Consider the following 13,948-nt stretch of genomic DNA (forward strand, 5'->3'; position numbering starts at 1 on the left):
AATCTAGATAACCTGACAGACTTAATTGAAAACTGATTGAAACTAACAAGAGTTCATGGAAGTAGAAGTCGGTAAACTTCTGTAAAGGACCAGAGAGTAGATATTTTAGGACCACATGGTCTCTGTTGTAGCTACTCAATTCTGCTGTTGCAGTGTGAAAGCAGCCATGGATGGTAAGTAAACGAATGAATCTGAATTTGTAAAACTTTATTTACAAGAACACACGTTTTTCAGGTTTGGCTTGAAGGATTTAGTTCTTTGACCCTTGAAATAGACAATTACATTCGATTAATTTCAGTGTCACTCAGAAATTATATTATAAATCAGAAATCACATTAGGGAAATAATGCCACTTATTATAGCAACAAAACAAAAATACATAAGCAAACTCAACAGGAAGTATGAAATATCAACATGGCAAAATTTTACAATTGTGTTTAGAAGTAGAAAGGGTCATCTGAAAATTGAATGAAAAACCGTGATCTTTGATGGAAAACCATATGTTATAATGATGGAAATTCTGTACAAATACATTATAGTTTTAAAAAAGTTCCAACTGGAATTTTTTTTTTTTTTTTGGCTTGATGTTGTCTGAAGTTCAATGGGAAAAATTAATTACAAGAAATAGCAACTAGTTTCTGACAAAATTGGAGAGAACTTGGTTTAGGGACAGAGTGTAACTTTTTTGATGCTTTTGTCTGCAAGTAACTGAAAACTAGTCTTAAAATAGTTTAAATAGTAAAGAAATTTATTGACTCATATAACTTGAAATTTATTCATACGATGAGTTCAGCTTTGAGTTAACCTAATCTTTCCAGCTCCCTTTCTCTGAGATTCACTAAGTGGTTTTCAACTGGGAGTGGTGTTGCCTCTCAGAGAACATTTAACAATATCTGGAGACGTTTTTGGTTGTCATAGCTGGATGGGGGAGGGGAGTGCTACTGACTTCTAGTGGATAGAGGCTGGGGATGCTGTTAAACATCCTATCCATCCCCCCAAGAAATAATTATCCAGCCAAAAATGTCAATATTACTGAAGCTGAGAAACTCTGCTCTAAGTTTTGTCTTCCTCTGAGAGTTACATTTTTTCAGACATAGTAACATCAGAGGAAAAACATTATTTTTTTCCTGGAGTACTTGCCTAATAGAAAGGAAATTTGCTAGTTTCATAAAATAAGTTTATAAGCTTTCTACCTTTTTTAAAAATGAATTGTGAGATTTTATATGAATAAATTCTGTTTCTTGAAGGAACCATATTTGATGACTATTTTATCTTCTCAGTGAATTGGTCCTTTAATGAATATGAGATAACCCTTATTTAACTTTTTAATGTGTTTACTTTGAATTCTGTTTTGTTTCGTGTTTTTATTACTCTATCACCTTTATTTCTATTAGTATTTGGAATACCTTTTGTTACCCTTTATATTCAACATTATCTATATCATTTTGTTTTACATATGGGCCTTATGAATACTGTATTGTTTGTTTAAAAATACAAACACAAGTTTAATTACTTAACATTTATTATGATTAATAAAAATTTTGTGTGCATTTCTTCCATCATATCTTTTATGATGTGTATTCTCTATTTGCTATGATTTTCTCTGTGGTTTTTTCCTCTTTGTTAGTATTTTCTTCTTTACATTCTTCTTAGAATAAACACAGTTTTCTATGTTGACTTTCTTCCCTACTTTTTTTGAAGTTACATATTCTATTTTTCTTATTTTTTACTAAACTTATGTATTTATTTTTTTTTCAACTTCTTTTTTTTTTTCTTATTTTTATTCCCCATCCCGATCCCCCCTCCCACCTCCCCCCCACCTGATTCCCCAGTGCACCTGGCCTGAGCACCTGTATTTAATATTTATGCTTAAATTTCTATTTTCTTGGTAAACTCTGAAATAAATCAGCACTTGCAAATGTCTCAGAAATACTTTATGAACTTCAGTATTTTCATTTTTGGTCTTCAGAGAGTTCCCTTACTGTGGGTATAGTGATACACTTGTAAATACTCGTTTTGATATCTTTCTCTGTTTGAGAGAGGAAGGTTTCAGCACTTTTTCAACCTTGAGCCAGAAGTACCCTTTGACTTTTTACTTGTAAAAATTATCCAAAGATGCTGGTCATAATGGCCATAAACATCTATATATAAGAATATTAATTGCAAAATTATTAATATTTATAGAAACAAGAGTTAATATACATGTTCACCAGTAAGGAAATGTTAAAAAAATTCATCTATATTCATGTGGCAAAATATTATTGATCACTTAAGTGATGTTTATGGAATATTTAATGTCATAGGAAGATATTGACAATATAATGTTTAATGTAAAATATTTTGTACTGTATCTGTTTTAGGGAATATAGTGGACTAGAATGAAATATACCACAAGGTTGATAGTGATTATGTGTGAATAAGGGAATTATGGTTCATTTCTTTTTTTCTTTTTCTTGCATTGTTATATTTTAAAAAATATATATGTCTTGTATAAGCTGCAAATTTTTTTTGAGTGTGTTTAGTATCCCTGACCCAGAATTGTATATTTGAGACAAAGACATAGTGTGTATAAATTCTCAGTTTACCAACTTTAGTGAATAGTTAATTTCATTTTCCCTATATCTGAACTTAAGTTCTTGTCTCTGGTCCCAATAAACTGGATTGTAGAAATAATCTCTACAATTCAAATTTTCCTCAGTCATCTCAGAATCCCTATCTCCTGCCTTAATTTTGTTTGTTTGTTTTGAGTGGGGAGGTGGATTACATCATCATCTATCCTTGTTGATTCCCTTCATCCCTGTCTAAACCTTGGCCTTGGTCCATGAAGATCACTGTGTGTCCTTTTCTTTACTATCATTTATTAGTCTAGTCTTGTTTTTCTTGAGAGAGTGGTGAGCATGTGACCCTTTCCATATCTTGCAGAACAATGGGACCACTGAGACTGTTGGAAACCTGTCTTTCTAGATTCTGAATGTAGCCATTTCTATTTTCTGTTCCTATTTCCTTCTGAGTTAGTGGACATGGAAAGACACCCCAGAAAGGGAAACACAGAACATTTCTGCTCTCCTGTTCTCTGAACTTCTGGAGTCTCATAGGCTTAAACCATCAAATCCCAGTTAGTGGAAATTATTGCTGTTCAGGGCTATTTTTCAAAGACCCATGAGCGTCCACTCTCTTGCTTCACTTCTGACTTTATTCTCCATACTGTGGAATCATTAGTTTGGGGTGGGAAACTAGGTTCTTACTCCAGATCTGTTGTTTGTGGCAAAAACTTGAAGTTTCAAGTTCTTCATGGTTAAGGCTTTGGAAGCTCACCACCACAGACTTCTGTAATTCAAATAAGTTTTTAAAATTCAAGACCTGTGATTTGAATCTTTTACTGTTCCTCAATGCAGTGAAAGGCACTGCATGAATCTGGAAGAAGAGAAATTCAAAATAAAGAAAATACAGGAAATTTCATACTTGAAATGTTAGTTCAAAGTATTAGTTTAATACTTGAAATATTATCCCATCACATAAGAATAAAATCCACACTCTATTTTCCATCAGTCGCTCTTAATGATATCGGAATTCTTTTTCTGAAATATGGATATGGCTATTACTTTTCTTATAAGCTTCAACAAATCCCCCTTGGGTATAGATTAAATTTGCCCATAATTGGTCTCAGGTTATCTTTATGACCTATCTCCCCCCCCCCCCCCAACTGGTTCTTATACTGCTGTCATAAAAGGTTTGCTTGTTATTCTCCAAATATACCCTTTCACTTTATGTTTCTGTGACTTTGCTCATGCTCTTTCCTCAAGAGTGAATTGCCCATCCTACCTTCACAAGCTGGGAAAATAACGTTCATGCCTCAAAGCTCAGCACTGCTGTCTGATCACAGCCTTCATGAGTTCCTCTCTGCTCCCCTTTCTGCAGCATCACCACAGTTTCAAAACAGATGCTTTTACAGCATTGCCCAAAGACATGAAGAGTGTGGCAGTCCTTATACATCACTTCCTGGCCGTCTTATTTATACTGTCTGTTTTCTCTGGAGGCAGTCTTATTCATACCTTTGACTTCAATGATTCTGTACTCTCCCCAAATACTATTTCTAGCTGAAGTATTTCAGGTGACCTACAGACCCACACATCCAGCTGGCTTCTCTTCACGTCCATTTGGGTGTCTCTTAAGCATCTCAGTCTCAAATGTTCAAAATTGAACTCATTAGGTACTCAAATATTGGATGAATAGAGCATTAAAATAGGATGCAAATTATCCACTTTTGGGCTCCTTACTGCTTTCCCAATGCAACTTGGATTGTTATCATTCTCTGACTGGATGAGTTAGCTTGCCTTTCTTATTCTCCCATCTTGCAGAATGCAGATATACTCTTTCAGATGTGTCAGCAGTGCTTTCTTTCAGTGTGTACTTTGGCAGCCATTGAGAATGCTTCTTCACCTGACCCTTTAGTCCCCTGAGTGCAAGCTCTGGAGTAAAACATTGCTGGGTTGACATTATGACATGGCCACTTATTAGTTCCATGATCTTGAGGAGGTTACCCATGCCGTATGAGCCTCAGGTCTCTCATCTATAAAATGTGAAAATAATACCTAAATCACTGAGTTGTGTGGAACATTTAATAATATATATAATAATAGTACCTAGCATAGGCTTAGTCCAGGGTAAGTACTCATATCTATTTTCTCTTTTGTTTTTTCTCTGAACTTAGAAAATTCTTTACCTGCACTTCTCTTTTAGCCTTTCTTTCTTTTTTGCTTTTATCACAGTTGTTCATATTCTGTCTCCTTGACCATACTGTACATTTCTTGAGGGGAAGAACCATGTCTTTTCATCTCAGAAAACTCACATCATAGTTCAAGAAAAGTGCCTTTGAATGAATGAATGAACAAATGAATAAATAACTAGAGACAGCACATTTGATTCTATTTTATCCTTTGATGTAGTTGAGCTTTTTTTCAGGCTTCTGTTCAACCAGGTTATCTCACTTAACACAAAATGCATTTATTTTTTTTGGTATTGCTTTAAGGAATTATAATATTTCATGTGCAAAAACTGGAAATTCACAAGTTTTTTAATCTTGTCATTGAAACTCAAAGAAATTCTGGTTGTTTAAGAAGAAATCTGAGTAGTTAACATTGATCCCTAGGGAATTTTCATAGATGCTCAAGTTTTATGATCTGTTTCAGCTTGCTTTTTGGTTTAAAAATGTGTCCTACAACTCTCTGTGGTAAGACAGCCCACTGCATTATTGATTTAAAAGTCAATAAAGAAGAGTGGTAAATCATAATATATCACTTCTTATTCCTAAACTATTGCCTATTCATTCTTAACAGTGACTAAACATATAATAGTGACTAAACCTGAAAGTTGCCTCCACCTTTACTAAGGTAACATTCTACTGCTTTCCACTGACGGAAGTGTCTCTTAAATGAAGTAAACTACTTGCGTGACTCTTTTGGCATCTGTTGTCCCCATTAACTGTAATGGAGGAAATGAACATCAAAGCATACATAACTCCAGGCTCTTGACTACATGATTTACTCCAGTGTTTTCCCAGAAACGCTGATGAACTGTAAAAGGCAGAGGACACCCACTGAAATTTATTAACAAGCCAGAGAGCAGCTGTTCTGTGAGTTGCAAACAAAAGCAAATGTTAAGCTGTTGAACAGCCCTTTTGTTTTTTTGTGGCCCATTAGAAAAGGGCTTTATTATAATCTTAGCTTTGGAAGTTTGGCTTCTTGTAGATTGAAAGAGATACCCAAAGGACAGATGGAAATTTTGTATTTAGTAGTGATTGCCATCGTGGAGCCTCAGGGTGACCATGTTTTTTTTTTCTTCATTTACAAAATGTTCTCCATGACTTTCTCTATCTTTGAAGTTACTCATTCAACATCTCCCAATATTGGCTATGGGGCATAAAGGAAACAGCAACTTTTGGAGTACAAAATGAAAAAAGGATTGTGTGGAACTCAATTTGGTTAGTCAAGCACATTTTAGAAGGAGATATTTGTGTTTGCATTGCCTGTAAGGAATTTTGCGAAATGCTCTTTCTAATCTTTTCTTCCTATCAGATTTTTTGAGACCTGCGTTTGTGAGCCCCATCAGATTACTGCCACTCAGAATTTTCTCCTATCTCTGAACATTTGTAGCGTAATGTTCGTATCAATCATTCTGCCCTTATTTACAGCCTCGCATAATTTATTCAAATATTTAAATATTCATATCTCATCTGCCTGATGGGATTTTAAAGTTTCTGCTTCTCAGATTTGTGTCTTAAACATCCTTGTCATATCTGTCATATTGTTTATCAAAGGTACATTGCTGTTAATTGCACATTGTAGGCGACAGTAAATATATGCTAATTGATTGAGCTACAGGGGTCATTTTGCTATTTTGAACAAGAATACATTATTCAAGAAAATCCATAATATTTATTCTTGATAGGAGATTTTCTAAATATCATTCCTTCTGGTTAAGAGTAACTACTTTCCATTTGCAGCAACATGGATGAAACTAGATGCTATCATACTAAGGGAAATAAGTCAGACAAAGACAGATATCAGTATGAGATTGCTTATTTGTGGAATCTAAAAAAAGGATACAAATGAACTTATTTACAAAATGGAAACAGACCCACAGGCATAGAAAATAAACTTATGGTTACCAAAGGAGAAAGAGAGGGAGAGAGATAAATCAAGAGTTTGAGATTAGTTGATACACACTACTGTATATACTGTGTATAAGGGGGATTCCCTGGTGGCTCAGAAGGTAAAGCGTCTGCCTACAATGCGGGAGACCCGGGTTTGATCCCTGAGTCGGGAAGATCCCCTGGAGAAGGAAATGGCAACCCACTCCAGTATTCTTGCCTGGAAAATCCCATGGACTGAGGAGCCTGGTAGGCTAGAGTCCATGGGGTCACAAAGAGTAGGACACAACTGAGCGACTTCACTTTCACTTTCTTTTCTACTGTATATAAAATAGACAACCAACAATGAACTATACTCAAAGGTCCATCTAGTCAAGGCTATGGTTTTTCCAGTGGTCATGTATGGATGTGAGAGTTGGACTGTGAAGAAAGCTGAGCGCCAAAAAATTGATGCTTTTGAACTGTGGTGTTGGAGAAAACTCTTGAGAGTCCCTTGGACTGCAAGGAGATCCAACCAGTCCCTTGGACTGCAAGGAGATCAGTCCTGGGTGTTCATTGGAAAGACTGATGCTAAAGCTGAAACTCCAGTACTTTGGCCACCTCATGCGAAGAGTTGACTCATTGGAAAAGGCCCTGATGCTGGGAGGGATTGGGGGCAGGAGGAGAAGGGGACGATGGAGGATGAGGTGGCTGGATGGCATCACCGGCTCAATGGACATGGGTTTGGGTAGACTCCGGGAGTTTGTGATGGACAGGAAGGCCTGCCGTGCTGCGATTCATGGGGTCGCAAAGAGTCGGACATGACTGAGAGACTGAACTGAATAAAGGAAAAGAAGCTAAAAAAGAATGTTGCATGCATGCTAAGTCGCTTCAGTTGTGTCTGATTCTTTGCGACCCTATGTATATATTAACATACGGGCTTCCCAGGTGGCGCTAAGTGGTAAAGAACCTGCCTGTCAATGCAGGAGACATAAGAGACGTGGATTTGGTCTCTGGGTTGGGAAGATCTCCTGGAGGAAGGCATAGCAAGCCTCTCCAGTATTCTTGCCTGAAGAATCCCTATGGACAGAGGAGCCTGGTGGGCTACAGTCCATGGGATCGCAAAGAATCAGACATGACTGAAGCAACTTAGCACCCACCAAGCTTGTTAATGTATATATGTTAACAGAATCAGTGTGCTGTACACCTGAAACTAATGTGGCATTGTAAATCAACTATACTTCAATTTTTTAAAAAAGTAAATACTTTAAGACACTAAATGGTACAAACATCATTTCCATCCTGAAGAATAGTGTAAACACTGTTCAAAGCAATTTTAAGAAGACTGTAAGGCCTTCTCTTGCTTATATAATAGGCTTTCTTCCTTTTGTATTGACTGTCCTCTTAAGAACTCTCCCTGGTCTATGCCAATGCTTACCAGGTCATGTCTGCCACTGGTTGCACACACTTCATTTTGGATCATTTCTTGGTTTTTTCCTACTCTTCTGTCTTTTCCACTTTGGCATGGCCCTTACTTCCTAACCTGGTTTTGTCCCAGAAGATATACTTCATCACTGCATGCTGACCTGGTAAACTTCTCTACTGATGCCAGACTTCCACAATTCTGTCTCTAGAAGGGGCCCTGGGTACTGTTTGCCCATGGGAAAAAAATAGACTAATCAAGAATGAGGCTGAAAATTGTTATTTGAAAAATTCTAAGAAGCTGAGGACAATTAAAATACTTAAAGATCTGTATTTGGAGTGAGAATTAAAAGGACTGTGACAGACAGCAATCAAAAAGTGAAATTAATCAATTCTCATTTTACATCTTCTGCGTGTTTCTCAACACTGTTCTCAACCTCATCTCCCTATGATGTTCTTCCTCTGCACTCAAGTCCACACAGACTCCTTTCTGCCATTTCTAAGTTCCATATCACAGACTACATTTACAATAATTGTGCCTTATGAATAAAGATCACATGTAGTTTTAAATCAACCAGGCTGCAAACTCTCATTGGGGGCAAATTTCCAGAGCCAGAAAAATTACATTTTATGGTGTTGAAATAATCTGAAAATGTGATTTTAGAATGATTTCAGTCATCTTTGAGACTTTTTAAGGGGCAGGAGATAGGCATCTGTGGTGATTTAAGAGGGAGAAAAAGATGGATTCCTGACAACAGAACTATAATCTGGGCATGTTTTCCTGGCAAGATTCTAGACTAGATTGTGAAATAAATGTCTTATGCACACTGTGAAAAGAAAATGGTAATCACCAGGAACCAGATGGTTTCTTCTAGGAATAAGTCATGCTAAAATAACCTCACTTGATTTTTTTTGTTGCATTACTGGTTTGATAGATAGGAAACTGTCTTATTTTGCAATCTTTTGAGAATCTGTAGCATGTTATTCATTTAGAATAGATAGGGATATGTGAGCTGGGTGAGAATAAAGTTAAATAAATTTTATAATTGTTTGACTAATCATAAACTGGGTACATTGATTATTAAATCAGTACCAAGTGGTTTCCTCTAATGATACACCATGCTCTGTTCTTGGTCATGTCCTAATGAACAGTGTTTATCAAAGATCAAAGATTTCTAAAAATACATTCTTGTAAAGTATGCAGATAACATTGAAAGTGAAAAGTGAAAGTGTTAGTCACTCAGCTGTGTCCAACTCTTTGTGACCCCATGGATGGAAGTCTTCCAGGCTCCTCTGTCTGTGGGATTTCCCAGGCAAGAATACTGGAGTGGGTAGCCATTCCCTCCTCCAGGGGATCATCCCAACCCAGGGATCGAACCCAGGTCTCTTGCATTGCAGGAAGATTCTTTACCATTTGAGCCACCAGGGAAGCCCATGCAGATGACATTAGGGAGAATAACTAGTATGGCAGAGAGCAAAAAGTATAAAAATATGGGTTTGAAAGTTGGGAAGATTGTAGTCCTGGATGTATTCTGCCACAGTTACTAGCCGTGTGACCTGGAGTGAATTACTTTTTACTAACTCATGAAGACCAAATTATCACATAGAAAATAATAAATAGTAACTTCTATTTTTTGGTACTCATACAACCAGGATTACTTCTACAGGCCAGACAGATGAGCTAAAACGAAAGATAGAATTTAACAGTTAAGATGAAAATCAATTGTACAAATGGAGGAGCAGAATATACTGAATAAACTACATCTCATGTGAATAAAGCTTGGTGGTTTTAGTTGACTGTAAGGTCAGTATGAGTTGAACATATGATATTAATGACAAGCCAGCTCACAGTTTAGAGTTTCAGTATAATTATAATGACATTATTTTGATTAAGGGAGGTAATAGTCTTTCAGTAGTGTTCAGACCACATTTGGGAGACTGTGTTCAAGGAGAAGTTTGATTTTCCCAGAATAGGGTAACTACAATAGCAAAGAGTCTAGAATCTATGTTATAGGAGAAGAGGTTTAAATAATTTAAAATCACTCTACTGGAGGAAATAAGACTTATGGGATGGGGATTGGTAGTAGAGAAATCAAGGGAAATTTTCTTTTTTTACTCTCTCCTAAGCTGCTTATCATGGAGAATTTGAAACAGATACAAAAAAAGTGAGATTAGTATAATGAACTTGGATATACTCATCACCCAGCTGCAATAGTTTTCAATTTATGGATAACCTTGTTTTATCTATTGTTCTCCCAACTGGATTATTTGGAAGGAAATCCTAGAGTTTCAGATATCATGTCATTTCATCTATACATATTTTGCTGTATATCTTTAAAAGATAGCTTTAAAAACCCAGAACTACAATATCATTAACACACCTAAAAATGAACAATAATTCTTTAATATCATCAGATATCCAGTTAGTGTACAAATTTCCCTCATTGTATCACAAATGTTGTTTTATAGTTTCTTTGAATCAAATTCTCAATAAATCCATATATTGTGGGACTTCCCTGGTCATCCAGTGGCTAAGGCTCTGCTCCCAGTGTGGGGGGCCTAGGTTTAATCCCTGGTCAGGGAACTAGATCACACATGCTGCAACTAAGAGTTTGCACGCCACAACTAAAGATCCCGCATGCCACAATGAAAATCATAGGTCCCATGTGCTTCAACTAAGACCTGACACAGCCACATATATACATATGACAAAAAAATCCATACATTGTAATTGGTTGATAGATATTGTAAATCCGTTTATCTTTCTCTTTTTGATCCATGTTACTTATTGATCATTCGCCGTGTAGGTATTCCCAGAGTTTCAATTTAGTGGATTGAATTCTTGTGGTGAAGTTTTTTTTCTTTGACCTCTCAATTTTCTATGAACTAGTTGTTGAATCTTGAGGACTGGTCAGATTAGATTTAATATTTTTGACAGAATGCTTCATAGGCAGTGTTAATTTGTTAGATCAGGAGATGCTTCATTTCTGGTTATCTCTCTTTTTATAAATATTAGCAGGCATGGATAAACATTAACCAGTTTTTCTTTTCTTTTTTCACAAAGGCATTTCAAAAATGGTTGTCTTCTAGTTCTATGATTCCTTATTCTTTGTGTGTGTGTATATATGTATATATGTATATGTGTGTGTGTGTGTGAATATATATATATATATATATATATATATATATATATATATATTCATGTCTGTTTGCAACCCTGTGAACTGTAGCCTGCCAGGCTCCTCTGTCCATGGAATTCTCCAGGCAAGGCTACTGGAGTACATTGCATTTCCCACTCCTGGGGATCTTCCTGACCCAGGGATTGAACGTGCATCCTGCATCTCCTGCATTGGCAGGTGGATTTCTGAAAAGGGAATATTCCCTTCATGAACTACTGGGTTGTAGGAACTTTTTTCAAGCAAATAGATGCTTGTCACCTTTCAGAGGTCGTGTTATGTCCTAGAATCTGGGTAGGATCTTGGAGAGATAATGGAGAGTTTGAATTAGCTCCTCAAGCTTTCATAGTAAGAACGAATGGGAGATGATAGCAGTTTCCAAATAAAGTGATTAAGGTGGAATCTCATTCTATTTAGTGCCAGAAAACTGTGCTAAGGCCTATTGTAAGAGTTAAGGAAGGGAGGACAATCTACATTTAGTATTAAGAAAATGCTGCTGACAATCAGAACAGCCCATAAATGGAGTGGATTGTTTCATAGAGAAGACAGCTCCTTGTTACTGGAATGTTCAAGAAGGGTTTGGATGACAGGTTTTTCTGGACATTGAAAAAGGGACTCTTACGCTGGGTAGAAATTTAAAAGTCTTCTTCATCTCTGAGTTTCCTTGATGATAAAATGATCCCGAGGAACCAGAAGGAAAACAGACACGTGGAAATTCCTTCAGGGTGACACCTGAGTAAGGAATCCATTTTAAATATTTGTGGTGGAAATTTCTGATCCAAAAAGCAAAGTAGTTTAAAAAAGGTATACTTGGTATGTTCCTCATACTCTGTTTGCTTGTTCAGTTCAATTCAGTTTTGTTCAGTCTCTCAGTCGTGTCCGACTCTTTCCAATATCATGGACTGCAGCACACCAGGCCTCCCTGTCCATCACCAACTCCTGGAGTTTACTCAAACTTACGTCCATTGAGTCAGTGATGCCATCCAAGCATTTCTTATCTCTCCTTGCTCTTCTTTGGAACTCTGCATTCAAATGCGTATGTCTCCTTTTCTCCTATGCCTTTCACTTCTCTTATTTTTATAGCTGTTTGTAAGCTCTTCTCAGAGAACCATTTTGCCTTTTTGCATTTCTTTTTCTTGGGGATGGTCTTGATCTCTGCCTCCTGTACAATGTCATGAACTTCTGTCCATACTTCTGGCAATCTCTCTTTCAGATCTATTCCATTGAATCTATTTGTCACTTCCACTGTATAGTCATAAGGTATTTGATTTAGGTCATACCTGAATGTTCTAGTGGTTTTCCCTACTTTCTTCAATTTAAGTCTGAACTTGGCAATAAAAGGTTCATGATCTAAGCCACAATCAGCTCCCAGTCTCATTTTTCCTGACTGTATAGAGCTTCTCCATCTTTGTCTGCAAAGAATATAATCAGTCTAATTTTGGTATTGACCATCTGGTGATGTCCATGTGTAGAGATTTATCTTGTGTTGTTGGAAGAGGGTGTTTGCTATGACCAGTGCTTTCTCTTGGCAACTTTTAGTCTTTGCTCTGCTTCATTCTTACTCCAAGGCCAAATTTGCCTGTTACTCCAGGTATTTCTTGACTTTCTACTTTTGCATTCCAATCCCCTATAATAAAAATAACATCTTTTGGGGGTGTTAGTCCTAGAAGGTCTTGTAGGTCTTCCTAGAACCACTCAACTTCTGCTTCTTCAGCATTACTGGTTGGGGCATAGACTTGGATAACTTTGATATTGAATGGTTTGCCTTGGAAATGAGCAGTTATTCTGTTGTTTATGAGACTGCATCCAAGTACTACATTTCGCACTCTTTTTTTGGCTGTGATGGCTACCCCATTTCTTCTAAGCAATTCTTGCCCACTGTAGTAGATATAATGGTCATCTGAGTTAAATTCACCCATTCCAGGTGTTGCAAGGTGTTTTATTGTTGCTGCTGCTGCTGCTAAGTTGCTTCAGTCGTGTCCAACTCTGTGCAACCCTATAGACGGCAGCCCACCAGACTCCCCCGTCCCTGGGACTCTCCAGGCAAGAACAGTGGAGTGGGTTGTCATTTCCTTCTCCGATGCATGAAAGGAAAAGTGAAAGTGAAGTTGCTCAGTTGGGTCCAACTCTTAGCAACCCCATGGACTGCAGCCCACCAGGCTCCTCTGTCCATGGGATTTTCCAGGCGAGAGTACTGGAGTGGATTGCCATTCACCTTGTAACTTCTGACCTTTGCCTATGGAGAAGGTGTGATAGTTCTTTAACAACTCACAGTTTGTTACCAGTTGAGGATTTTCTCCCACAAATCACAGCTACAATACAGTATTAGCAGAGGCATTACTTTGCCAACAAAGGTCCGTCTAGTCAGAGCTATGGTTTTTCCAGTAGTCATGTATGGATGTGAGAGTTGGACTATAAAGAAATCTGAGTGCCAAAGAATTGATGCTTTTGAACTGTGGTATTGGAGAAGCCTCTTGAGAGTCCCTTGGACTACAAGGAGATCCAAACAATCTATTCTAAAGAAAATCAGTCCTGAATGTTCATTGGGAGGACTGATGCTGAAGCTGAAGCTCCAATACTGTGGCCACCTGATATGAAGAACAGACTCATTTGAAAAGACACTGATAAAAAAAAAAAATTAAAAAAATTAAAAAAAAAAAAAAAAAGAAAAGACACTGATGCTGGGTAAGACTGAAGGCGCGAGGAGAAGGGGATGACAGAG

This window comes from Cervus elaphus, chromosome X, assembly GCF_910594005.1.
Source record: "Cervus elaphus chromosome X, mCerEla1.1, whole genome shotgun sequence".
In the NCBI taxonomy this organism is placed as follows: domain Eukaryota; kingdom Metazoa; phylum Chordata; class Mammalia; order Artiodactyla; family Cervidae; genus Cervus; species Cervus elaphus.